The sequence below is a fragment of the Balaenoptera acutorostrata genome, chromosome 4 (assembly GCF_949987535.1).
Source record: "Balaenoptera acutorostrata chromosome 4, mBalAcu1.1, whole genome shotgun sequence".
Taxonomy (NCBI): domain Eukaryota; kingdom Metazoa; phylum Chordata; class Mammalia; order Artiodactyla; family Balaenopteridae; genus Balaenoptera; species Balaenoptera acutorostrata.
This window is the reverse complement of record NC_080067.1, coordinates 6500662-6514957: the sequence shown is the minus strand read 5'-3', so window position 1 is coordinate 6514957 and position 14296 is coordinate 6500662. Positions and strand designations below refer to the sequence as shown.

At 37.1% G+C, this 14296-nt stretch overlaps 1 long non-coding RNA gene across 1 annotated transcript in view; it reads right to left on the bottom strand.

The window, feature by feature from the left end:
- Nucleotides 1-4300: 4300 nt before the first annotated feature.
- The window catches only part of LOC130708155 (uncharacterized), a 128329-nt gene continuing 118333 nt past the window's right edge, over nucleotides 4301-14296 (bottom strand). Inside the window, exon 3 of the long non-coding RNA XR_009008244.1 lies at nucleotides 4301-4935. This is a non-coding gene — a long non-coding RNA (uncharacterized LOC130708155). The remainder of the gene's footprint in view (nucleotides 4936-14296) is intronic.

Below are 14296 nucleotides of genomic sequence, written 5' to 3'. Positions count from 1 at the left end.
TGGCCCACATAATCAAAACGTGTCATTTTTAATAACAGGGCATTTCTTTAAAGTATAGACTAGGACTCAAGAACCAGATTGGTTAATTGTTTGGAGGGAGGAATAATTTTCTTCACTTTCTGGTATTGCTATTTGAGTCATACCACTGCTTTAAAGTAAAATCCAGTGATTCCTTGTTACCTAAAATAATCCTGAATCCCTGTCATCACATTCAAGGCCCTTCACAATCCAGACCCAACCAGCTTCATTTCCTTCCACTCTGTATTCTGTTGTAGATGACATTTTAGCATCTTGCATCATAAACATTTCCAACTTTCAAAGAAGACCCTTGCATTCCACACTTTCTTAATAGCGTGAGTTCCATAAAAGCACAGACAATGACATTGATTTTTGTAGCACAGAGTCAGGCACATGATTGGGATTCAACAGATAAACTATAACTGACAAGCTGAGTGAATAAGTGAATGAATTAATGTCCTTATCAGGAGATTTTGACTGCTCAATAATTCTGTTCTTGTTTCTTAGATGTGTGATTGCTTTTATCTTTACTGAAAATATGGAGCACTTCCTGCCTTTTCAGTGCTGAATTAGCTCAGGCTTTTCCTTCGTGAGGGATTCATGGCACTGGCTTGACTATGTCTCATGATGGATGACTCTAAGGAAACTTTGGGCTCTAGGTGTCCATCTCCTGATCATCCACTTACTTTTGCCTTGGTACATTAGGATTTTAATAGAAACTGCCTAATGTGCAGGTAAAGTCAGCAAGAAATGAAATATAGGTCATTACTCCATGGTATCAATTGAGCAGAGCAGCAAAATGTAAATCGCTGAGAAATGGGGATGGTTCATGCCATTTTGCACTTTGTAGTCAGTCTGAGGACTTCGTGTGGCTGAGAGGTCCCAGGGTCCACTTTAGAAAGCTGAGGAGAAAATCTTTCCCCCATAGAGGTCGACCTGGTACCAGCAACTCTGAGTGCTAGAAAAGGGAAGTGAAAACTTTGAGTTTTCCCCTCTGCTTTGCAATTGTCTAGTCCTAACTTTCATGTACATACATTACAGTGTGTGACATTAAGTTTGAGACATGGGTTCTCCAAACCTCAGCTACTTAATGTATAAAATGAAAATAACAACTATTCTACCTCTTTGGCCTGATTCTTTTTTAGCATTAAATAAAATACGACAAAGGGCTTGGGTAACAGAACTTGTCGGTGCCCTGCCCTTAACTCTAGTATATTTCAGTGTTCTCTGACCAACACCCAACGTCCAGCATCTGGAGCTCTGTGGATACTGACTTGTGGTGGCCCCCAAGCTGTAAGCTTATTCAGCTTTCTGCTTTCCGGAGAACTGCTTGTCTCTTTCTTGGTATGCACCCCTGACGCTGAGGTATTGAGCGTAAAAAAGGAAAATGGCTTGCGGCCAGTTTCGTTCCAGGTGCCTGCTCTGGATCTAAGAGCCCCTGGTTGTTCCCCAGAAGAAGGACGTGCTGCCCTGAGGGGGAAGTCTGTATCTCCAAAGAATGGCCCATAAGGCATGCTGATGTATAGATAGTGGCGCATAGATAGTGGCGCATAGATAGTGGCGCATAGATAGTGGCGACAGAATTATGTGGAAATACAAGGTTTACTGATTTATTGTCTAATATTCGTTCCGTACTAAACTTATATATACATTCATGCTCTTTGAATAAACTTGCCTTGCAACCATCAGTTGTCTTGGCCCTTCTGACCCCATACTGGTGCTTTTCAGTTCCTTACCCCTCACCGCCAGGAACTTCTAGCTTTCTGCAGCCGGTCTGCGGCACTGGCTTTTTTTTTTTTTTCTGGAACTATGGAAGCCCCACTGCCTGTGTGTTCATGAGTCTGTGCACACATGAAACAGATGGGATGTTGAGGAATTAACACCTCCAAGAACAACTCTCAACCACCGGTTCTCCAGAATTAGTATATAAATATTCCAGTTGCCTAATTCTTCACGTTGGATAATGATGGTGTGTGTGTTTCGTATTAATTTCTAGAGTCCACGCAGAATTTAGCTTAAGTTGCACCGTGACAGCTGGTTAATAGCACACCTTCCATTGGTTGCTTTCCATTCCTTTTATCATGTCTCTGCCTGTGTTATCTGAACTTCCCAAATACACTGCTTACAAATGAATCCAGGTCTCAGGATCTGCACCAAAGAGAACCCAAGTAACAAGCTGTATGTTGTGAAGGGCCACCTGAGTGGGGAAGGATGTTAATATTTTGATAAACTAGAAACCCAAAGCTAAAAGAACTTTTTATGTTTGGGGCTTTTCAGGGCATGTAAAAAAAGGGATCTGGGTGATAGCCTGAGGCAGGGTTAGAAGTAGAGGATGTATCTAGCTGAGTCCAAGGATTTGGCCTAAGGGCAGATCATCAGACTTCAGCTCAGAAAATAAATTCTTTTCAAGTCCAGTAATGGTCTCTGGGTTCATGAATATGACTCAGACACAGAAAGGAGTGGTAGCAAATTGCACCTCAGACACAGGTGTGGGAACATCCATGGGCATAGAACTTTAGCCCTAAAAGGGACCTTATTAGCTCACACCAATTTACCTTAATAGACTATTTTTCTGTCTCTTCTAACAGACTGGTTTTCAAAATTGTCTCAGAAAAAAAAAATTGAGAAAGAAAGTCAATAATGGTAATACTGGATTATTACCCGTAGAGTAAAAGAAGAAGCCATGAGTTCATACTAATTAGAAAATTGAAAAAACAAATATATAGTGGGGAAGCGTTGATCTTCCTTAAAGCAGAATTCCAAGTAATAAATTTAGAAGGAAAGAAAGAAATATAATCACTGTTTCAGTCAGGAATCATCTATGGATGCCAGACAAAAGTATGATGAGGAAAAAGATATTTATATAGTTTCAAAGTATCTCCCTATATGATACTAATTACAAAGAGAAAAAAAGCAACTTTACAGTGGAGAAATCTGGCAGATACCATATTAACTTCACCAGCGATAAGATATATGGGCATCTTGAGACTGAGATAACCATGACACATTGCAAAGATACAGCATCACTTCTGAGGTATTCTTACCAAAAATACATAATCATGAGAAAACATTAGACTAAGTTAAACTGAGAAATATTCTATAAATGAACTCTACAGTACACTTGAAAAGCACCAGGGTTGTGAAAGACAAAGGTCAATGAAAGAACCCTTGCAGATTAAAGGAAAATAAAAGTCTTGGCAACAAACTTCACCCTCATCTTACATTGGATCCTGAGTCAGTACAAGAACATTTGTGGGTCAGTTGGCAAAATTCGTCTGTAGATTTAAGTATTATATTGTATCAAGGTTAATTTTCTGATTTTGATCATTGAACTGTAGTTATGTAAGATGTTAACATTTGGAGAATTTGGGTAAATGGTATTAAAATTCTTTGTACTAATTTTACAGTTCTTTTGAAGTCTAAGATTATTTCAAAGTTACAACTAAAAAAAGAAAGTTAAAAGATATCACAGACATATTCACTCAAGGAGATGCATACAGTAATCAGAAACATGCCAACCCCAAATCTCAAAACTAAGGTCCAAAGTTTAGAAACCACATGCTGTTTAAATTAAACTTTGGTATGAAAGCATCAACTGTTTCATGAAAATATTGTTATGTTGTTATTTGCTTCTTTAAAAATCATGTTTTAGAGAAACATGTTTTTTTTCTTAATTTTATTAGAGTATAGTTGATCTAAATGTTGTGTTAGTTTCAGGTGTACAGCAAAGTGATTCAGTTATATATCTACATATATCCATTCTTTTTCATATTCTTTTCTCATACAGGTTATCACAGAATACTGAGTAGAGTTCCCTCTGCTATACAGTAGGTCCTTGTTGGTTATCTATCTTATATATAATAGTGTGTGTATGTTAATCACAAGCCTCTGATTTATCCCTCCCTCCCATATTACCCTTTCGGTCACCGTAAGTTTGTTTTCTATGCCTGTAAGTCCGCTTCTGTTTTGTAAATAAGTTCATTTGTATCATTTTTTAAAAATTAGATTCCACATATGTGTGATAAACTCATGTTTGACAAGGTGTTGTATACACCTTGTACAGGTCTCAGCCTATCAGTAACCAATCTTGTGGCTGGACCAGCCCCCATGGTTCTTATGATTGCAAAATACCCTTCATAAATAACAGTCCAGAAACTTAAAAAAGAAACAAGGTTTATTACTCACAGGACCTGGAAATTACATGACACACCTGGAACCACATAGCCAGGTTGAGGGTAGAGAAAGAAAGCTTTTATTGGGGCCCTTGGATTTTGTGGGCTCACTCTTTATTGGTGAGTTCAAAATAAGGGTGGGAATTTAAAGCATGGAAAGAGAAAAAACAAGCGGCCCCAACCTAAATTGTCAGTTATCAAAAACAACCAACGTCTCTAAAACAAAAGCGCCTCAGTGAGGGCAGGTGGCCTGGCTCTTTATGTAGTCCTGTGGCTGGCTGGACTAATAAATGTGTTTATTCTAATAGCCGCCATCTTTTTAAAATAAATTTATTTATTTATTTATTTATTTATTTATTTATGGCCATGTTGGGTCTTCGTTGCTGCATGCGGGCTTTCTCTAGTTGCGGTGAGCACGGGCTACTCTTCGTTGCGGTGCACAGGCTTCTCATTGCAGTGGCTTCTCTTGTTGGGGAACATCAGCTCTAGGCACGTGGGCTTCAGTAGTTCTGGCACACAGGCTCAGTAGTTGTGGCTCATGGGCTCTAGGGCACAGGTTCAGTAGTTGTGGCGCATGGGCTTAGTTGCTCCACGGCATGAGGGATCTTCCCGGACCAGGGCTTGAACCTGTGTCCCCTGCATTGGCAAGTAGATTCTTAGCCACAGTGCCACCAGGGAAGTCCTAATAGCCATCTTTGAAGTGGATTCCTCTTTGAAGCAGATGCCTCAGCAATCAAGTCAGAGCCTTGCATTAAAGAAAAGAGAAAACCCAACTGTCAAGGCTTACACCACACAAAGACCCAAAAAAACAGTATTCCTATCTCCATCACTTGGGTACACGTCATTGGACGTTTCTGTGTCCGTTTCCTTCTCGGAAAAAAAAAAAGGAGAACAATCATCTGGCCCCTGATATCTTGCAAGTGATCTTAACAAAGATAATCAAAACAATTATAATGAAAATGCTCCTTGAAGCAGCCCTTGCTTTCCTCTGTATATTCAGGTTCAATATTCCATTCTGAATTGAATGTGTAAATTGAGTGTGTAAAACAAACCAAAAAAAAAAAAAAGGACTAGAATTTTTCTCTTAAAAGTGGAGTGTTTCAAAATATGATTACTTTTTCAACAGGTTTCCTTTTAATTAAACTGGATATATATATATTTTTTAACCCCAAACCTTCTCAGGTCTCAAGAGGGCCACCTTTTTATTGTACCATTCTTTGATCTGAAGGCTTTCATATTATTTGTTTAAATGTTATTGTCTGGACTTAAATTGATCTCTCCCGTTCAATTTCAGGGTTAGCATTTGCTGTGACACAGATGAATTTTTCCTCCTGTTGCCTTGAAGACATTCATCAGAAATATCATGTTGTGCTTGATGGAGATTCTCCTGGTGAAAAGGTTCACAACCTAGAACAAATTAATATTTGGTAACAATCAATGGAACTCTCCAATGCATTTTCCCATTTCCTTCACTTTTCTTTCTCATTGTCCCTAGCTTCCTGATTCTTTTCATGTAGGAAATGGACTGTAATTTATTTTTTAAAGAACTCCTATGGCTGTCTCCTGGTCTTAATGAAAACAAGGACCATAGTTTATCTGGAATCCTAATCTGACTATGAATGCTCAACAAAGAGCCTCAGAACTACAGCTCAAACCAGAAAAAATGTAAAGAATCAAGGGGAATCTATCTGTCCTTTTGCTAAAGAGAAATGGGTCCTTGTACTATGAGGAAACAAATCGCTATTCCAGTCAATTTCCTTGTGTGTGTGTGTGTGTGTGTGTATGCTTATTAGAGATTTGTTTTGTTGTGTTATTTCCATACTAAAGGGTATATTATGAATCTACTTGGAATGGCTCAATTATTTGTGAGTTTATTGTACACAGACTTTTTCACTGCTCTTAATCTTGTTTAGCACCTAGGAGGCTTCCTTTATAGTGCATGGGGGTTGTAGAAATAAAATGCAGTGTTATTATGACATTGTTCTGTCTTCCACGCAAAATCAAGGATGACCAAGCTGACCTGAAATGGCCAATTTACCCAGCTCAGTTTGTCAGAGTTGTTTTGTATGTTGAAAATCATCTATTCAACTCAGAAAGAGTATTTTCTCTCACAAATACATATTTGATATCCCTATGCATTATTAACTACATGTCAAGTGTTATTCTCCCTAAATTGCTACAAGAAAATCAAATGACCCATGTTTCTGAAAAGTTTTGGATAGAAGAAAGCAACTATGAATTAAGAACATCAAGTCTAGCCTCTTATTGTAACAAAGGGAATGAGCGTCTATATCCAGAGCACTCAAGCTGTTCTCATAATTGTAACACTCAAAGGAATTACCATTCTTCTACATATACTAACCAACCCCTACATAACAGAATGTATGTGGTTGAATGGCACAAGAGAGGGAGCACTTGCTGCCTGGAAATACAGTTTATGATTAAAGAGTTTCCTGTCTTGTTTGTGTGGTTTTTATCCCAAAGATCTAACACCATCTTCAAAATACAGTAAAGATCACTGCAAAATTCATATTGTCAGAGAATGTGCATGTGTCTGGATGGACCCTGTCATGGAAATACCGTACCTGAATTAGGAGAAATGGAGAGGAATCACAACAAAAAGAAAGCAGAGAGTGAACACAGTGATTCCAAAAATATGTCCAATTCAGTCATCAGCAGCTTCTCAAGTTTACCTTGGGCCAAAGTTGTCTTACTTTCTTTCACTTCTTAAATGAGAAAATATAATTTTTCTTTTACTTATAAATATTCTGAGAGTGTAGGTCATCTGTGTAATGGTTTCCATTAAGATTCTTTCAATATTTCTTTCTGCTGGATTTTCACATAAGTGTGCTAACATTACCATAGAAAGCTCCACGAAATTAAAATACCGTTATAGCTAAATGTTACAGGTGTTACATTATAATTCATGATAAAAGGTTATTCGTTAGTTCAAGGTTCTGTTAGCACAATCTTTCTGCCTTCATGACTAAGAAGTAACAACGTGTTTTGGTTCTATAATAGTGAGTTAATTGTTCATTTTCCTACTGTTAGCCCTTAAGGAAATGTAAAGTATATGGAGACAATATTGCTCCTTGTCTAGTTAAATAGAAGAAAGACAAAATAGTGTACTTGAAAGAGCTACAATCTCAAACTCAGAAAAATTGGGTTTGAGCTCCATTTTCTGTATATGTGTTTAAGATAGTAATTTCTTCTTTTTGAACTTGTTTCTTAGCTGTAAGGTGGGGTTAACAGCAATTGAACCTATCCTAAACGGATGTTGGGAGACTCAAATGTGAGAATATATTGTGCATGTATTCATATTAAAATGTATTATTACCATTGTCTTCTTTAATTTTTAAGCACTTTCCTGTGAGTATATATGACCAGTCTCCACCCCCACCCAATGCACCAAAGGCTCTGTGGTTTTACATGGTTCTTTAGATATTTACATGCAATCATGATATAAGCATAAATCTTTAAATAATCACAAATTATACCAATATTGAGAACCATTTGAAAGAAGGAAAATACTATAACACAGAAATATTTAATATTATTGGGTATTGAAACTTTAGGAAACCGCAGGTAATACTTTCATGTATTCTATGAATTCGCCTCCTCCTCAGGCATCCTTTTGTGGTCATCTGGCACCTAAAAAATCCTAAGGCTCACAATTTTCTAAGGTGTCTGGAGGGAATGGAGTTCCTTTTCCCTGGGAAAGCAGTGTGCTTTGGAACTGGGGAGTTTAAAAGAGAGGGCTGGAGGGAGGAAATGGGACCTAGTGGGCATGAGATCTGGAGAGAGAAAGAAGCTACAAGAATGTTACCAAACTCACATTCCAGTGCTCACCACTCAAAAGGCAACAAATTGAGGGGCAAGTGTCAGTAAAAAGGAAACACGTTTTATTCAGAAAAGCCAGCAATCTGAGGAGAAGGTGGACTTGTGTCCAGAGACCAACTCCAAAGATTCTGCTAAGCCACGACAATTTCTAAAGGGAAAAGGGGGAAACAATCTCAGTTAATCATTAAGGCAGGAGGTCAGATTCTTCATCATTATTCCATTGCATGCAGACCTGCTGACTTCTCTTGATCTTCCTTTGGATGCTATCTTGCCCATGTGGTCCACCTGCAAATTTACTAATGGGAAGCTGGGAGTAGAGCGTCAGTCATTCTTTAACTACTTAATTCTTCATTCTTACTCCTAATCCAAGAAAGGCATCAACAGGTTTGGTAAGGCATTGTGTACATTTATTAAAGCAGAAATCAGGAGCTAGGTTAAATATTGCCTAGTGATCTCATCTTTATGATTAAGATCTGAGGAAAATGGGGATGAACAAACAGAAAAGGGGCAAAGTAGCTGCTTATAAGAACACTCTTCAACAGCTGAGTCTGGAAGAGACTCTGCATAATCTAAGTGACCAAGTAATTTGGATAGAACTTCCACCTTCCTTTCTCCACACTGCATGTTTTCTGAGATCTATCTGACCATCCAATGGAAGTTCTCCAATACTCAATCTCAGACCTGATTGCTTGGACTGAGGAGGAGGACCAGGGTGGTGTGGAGAAGGGACAAACCTTATCTATTTCCAATCATCTCCAGAGGAGCAGTGACCAGAGATGTGTCCACCCACCTCCGTATGAGTTTCACCAGGCAGATGAACCACACACTGGCAACAAATACAGCATCCTGCGTGATCAGGGTCCATTTTACATTTCATCCTGAATCTTGACTTAAGACACTCTAGACATTCCAACCTCCTATTCATTCTTTAAAAATGAGATCTTTGGGCTTCCCTGGTGGCGCAGTGGTTGAGAATCTGCCTGCTAATGCAGGGGACACGGGTTCGAGCCCTGGTCTGGGAAGATCCCACATGCCACGGAGCAGCTGGGCCCGTGAGCCACAATTGCTGAGCCTGCGCGTCTGGAGCCTGTGCCCCGCGACGGGAGGGGCCGCGATAGAGAAAGGCCCGCGCACCGCGATGAAGAGCGGTCCCCGCACCGCGATGAAGAGTGGCCCCCGCTTGCCGCAACTGGAGAAAGCCCTCGCACGAACCGAAGACCCAACACAGCCAAAAATAAAAAAATAAATAAATAAATAAATAAATAAATAAGAAAATCCTTTAAAAAAAAAAAAAAAAAATGAGATCTTTCCCACCTCAGGACTTCTACATTTTCTGCTTTCTTAACCAAGAACTCTCTCCTCTCTGTTCTTCTGATGGTTGGCTTCTCACCCATGAATTATGAACAGATTGGTGGACTAGGGTGAGATCAATAGTTGTCCCATGGATATATAAACATGGCATGGTGTAAAATAAAGTTGGCACTAATACCTTAAGAAGAAAGGATGAACTGTTAGATAAATGGTATTAGGCTATTTAAATAGCTATAAAGTTTGGAGAAAAACATTAGTTTCTGAAAGTAAGTTCAAATAACCAATGTAACAAAAAGAAAAGTATTGGAAAATATGGTTTTTTTTTTTAACTTAAAAGTAGGAAGGGCCTTCTTAAACCAACACAAATCACAAAAACTTTAATTCCTCTAAAAACTTAACATTCTTCTGTAGAAAAAGCACATAAATACAGTTAAAATGTAAGCAACAGACCTGAAAAAAATATTTGCAATATGTATTTTAAAGGACTGATATCCTGTGACCAAGAGGATAACATTCTCCTCAGTTTCTTCCTGATTCTTCGGCCCTGGCCCAACTTTTCTTAGAGTGTTTTCTTTAGAAAATTTGTAATCTAAATTCTTCTTTGCCCCTTTGAGATATATGCACATCTTTTCCCCCATTTTTTTTTAATCTGGTAAAATGCATAAAATGTACCATCTGAACTATTTTAACTGTATACTTCTATGGTATTAAATACATTCATAATGCTGTGCAACAATCATCATTTATCTCCATAACTCTTTTCATCTTGAAAAAATGAAACTCTATATCCATTAAACAGTGACTCCCCATTTCCTATTACCCCTAGCCCCTGACAACCACCATTCTTTCTGTCTCTATGATTTTGACTACACTAAGTATCTCTTGTCAGTAGAACTATACTTGTCTTTTTGGGACTGGCTTGTTTCATTCAGCATAATGTCCTTAAGGTTCTTCCACGTTATACCATATGTAAGAATGTTCTTCCTCTTGAAGGCTGAATGATCTATGTATACCACATTTTGCTTATCCATTCAACTGTTAATGGAAACTTGGGTTGTTTCCACATTTTAACTATTGTGCATAATGCTGCTATGAGCATGGGTTTACAAACATCTCTTTGATCTTTAAGGGAGATAACGCCCCTATCTCCTAGTTTCTGTGGAAAGGTGAGAACTTTCCTCCAAGTTGTAAAACTACCCCCTGTCATGAATATATGAGAAAATTTACTTTTCCTTTGGGTAAAGCTAATTAGCAAACAGATGGCTTCTGTTCTCCCTCTCACCCCAGGACTTAAAACTTCCTTGCACTTCAACTCATCAGAGTTGAGTTCCTACTGATTTGTGGCCTCTCTATCCTGTTGCAATAGCCTTGAATACAGTCTTTCTTGTGTGTTTAGTTTTCTCTGTGCAATTTTTGCTTTGACACCAGAAAGTATAAAGAGCTAGCACAAGTCAAAAAAAAAAAAAAAAAAAGCAAATTTTAAATGGTGAAATAAAGGGTATATTCACATAATAAAAATCTAAAATGGCCAGTAAACATATGAAAGAATTCTTAAACTAACCAATTTTTATCAGGGAATTGCAAATCATAACAACAATACAATGTCAAACTTTAACCAGTATCCAGGCTTGGCAAGGGCATGAACAGATGGAAACTCTCATATATTACGTGTGGAAATAAATATTTTGTGTGTGTGTGTGTGTGTGTGTTTTAAGAATTAGTTGTTATCCAAAAAAGGAGAAGTAACAACTGACACCACAGAAATGCAAAGGATCATAAGAGACTACTATGAACAACTATATGACAATAAAATGGACAACCTAGAAGAAATGGACAAATTTTTAGAAAGGTACAATCTCCCAAGACTGAACCAGGAATAAATGGAAAATATCACCAGTAATGAAATTGAATCAGTAATTTTAAAACTCCCAACAAATAAAAGTCCAGGACCAGATGACTTCGAAGGTGAATTCTACCAAACATTTAGAGAACAGTTAAAACCTATTCTTCTGAAACTATTACCAAAAATTGCAGAAGAAACATTTCTGAACTCATTCTATGAGGGCACCACCACCCTGATAGCAAAACCAGAAAAAGATACCACAAGAAAAGAAAATTACAGGCCAGTATCACTGATAAACATAGATGAAAATATCCTCAACAAAATACTAGCAAACCGAATCCAACAATACATTAAAAGGATCATACACCATGATCAAAGGGATTCATCTCAGGAATGCAAGGATTTTTCAATACCTGCACATCTATGAATGTGATACACTATATTAAGAAATTGAAGAACAAAAATCATGTGATCATCTTAATAGATGCAGAAAAAGATTTGATAAAGTTCAACATCTGTTTAGGAAAAAAATTCTCCAGAAAGTGGGCACAAAGGGAACATACCTCAACATAATAAAGGCCATGTATGATAAACCCACACCTAACATCAAGCTCAACAGTGAAAAGCTGAAAGAACTTCCTCTAAGATCAGGAACAAGACAAGGATATCCACTCTCGCCACTTTTATTCAACATAGTATTGGAAGTCCTAGCCACAACAATCAGAGGAGCAAAAGAAATAAAAGGAATCCAAACTGGAAAAGAAAAAGTTAAACTGTCACTGTTTGCAGATCACATGATACTATACATAGAATATCCTTAAGACGGCACCAGAAAACTACTAGAGCTCATCAATGAATTCAGTAAAGTTGCAGGATACAAAATTAATACACAAAAATCTGTTGCATTTCTATACATTAACAATGAAAGATCAGAAAGAGAAATTAGGGAAACAATCCCATTTACCATTACATCAAAAAAGAATAAAATACCTAGGAATAAACCTACCTAAGGAGGCAAAAGACCTGTACTCCAAAACTATAAGCCACTGATGAAAGAAATTGAAGATGGCACAAACAGACAGAGAGATATACCATGTTCTTGGATTGGAAGAATCAATATTGTTAAAATGACCATACTACCCAAGACAATCTACAGATTCAAAGCAATCCCTATCAAAATATCAATGGCATTGATCACAGAACTAGAACAAAATTTGTATGGATACACAAAGGACCCCAAATAGCCAAAACAATCTTGAGAAAGAAGAACAGAGCTGGAGGCATCATGCTCCCTGACTTCAGACTATACTACAAAGCTACAGTAATCAAAACAGTATGGTACTGCCACAAAAACAGACATGTAGATCAATGAAAGAGGATAGAAAGCCCAGAAATAAACCTACCCACCTATGGTCAATTAATCTATGATAAAGGAGGCAAGACTATACAATGGAGATAAGATACTCTCTTCAATAAGTGGTACTGAGAAAACTGGAAAACTACATATAAAATAATGAAATTAGAACATTTTCTAACACCATATACAAAAATAAACTCAAAATGGATTAAAGACCTAAATGTAAGATTGGATACTATAAAACTTCTAGAGGAAAACATTCTTTGAAATAAATCACAGCAATATCTTTTTGGATCCATCTACTGAAGTAAAGGAAATAAAAGCAAAAATAAATAAATGGCACCAAATTAAACTTAAAACATTTTGCACAGCAAAACAGAACAAAAAGACAACCTACTGAATGGGAGAAAATGTTTGCAGATGATATGCGTGATAAGGGATTAATATCCAATATCCAACAGCTCATACAATTCAACATCAAACAACCCAATTTAAAAAATGGGTAGTGGGACTGAATAGATATTTTTCCAAAAAGGAAATGCAGATGGCCCACAGGCACATGCAAAAATGCTCAACATTGCTAATCATCAGGGAAATGCAAATCAAAAGCACAATAAGATATCACCTCACATCTGTGAGAATGGCTATCATCAAAATGCCTACAAGTAACAAACGTTGGCAAGGATGTGGAGAAAAGGGAACACTTGTACACTGTTGGTGGAAATGTAAATTGGTACAGCCACTGTGGAAAACAGTATGGATGTTCCTCAAAAAGCTAAAAATAGAACTACCATATGACCTAGCAATTCCACTCCTTGGCATTATCTGAAAAAAAACCCTAATTCAAAAAGGCACATGCACTCCAATATTCATAGCAACATTAGTTATGATAGCCAAGACATGGAAGCAACCCAGCTGTCCATCAACCAATGAACGGATGAAGAAGTTGTGCTACACATATACAATGGAATACTACTCAGCCATAAGAAATGAAACAATGCCATTTGCAGCAATATGGGTGGACTGCAGGGCATTATGCTAAGTGAAACAAGTCAGACAGAGAAAGACAAATACTGTATAATATCACTTATATGTGGAATCTAAAAAATACAGCAAACTAGTGAAAATAACAAAAAAGAAGCAGACACAGATATAGAGAACAAACTAGTGGTTACCAGTGGGGTTAGGGGGAGGGGCAATATAGAGGTGGGGAGTTGGAGGTACAAACTATTGGGTGTAAGATAAGTTCAAGGATGTTGTACAACAGGGGAAATATAGCCAATATATGTAATAACTGTAAAAAAAAAAATGAATTAGTTGGTATCCATCAAAATTTAAAATGGGCATGCCTTTTTGTGCCAGGAATATATTTTCTAGTTACCTATCATAAAGAATTTTTATTAATTACCTATTTTAAAGAATAATACAAATCATTTGTTAGAATATTTAATGAGAAAGTACTTACATTCTAATGACAGAAAGAAAATTAAAAGTTTCATAAGGAAAATCTTTCCTAAATGGAAAAATGACAGAATGGAAATGTAGCACCCAAAATGTTAAATGTGGTGAATTTAAGAAATTGACTTTTATTATATTCTTTATACATTTTATATTTTATATAATTTCTCCTATTAGTTTTACAATCAAAAACATTAATAACTTGTTAGAGTAGAAGTATAAAATCAAATTAGAATTGCTGATAGTATTGACTCACATCCAAATAGAAATCTTTGCTTCAGTACAGATTGTTTGCTA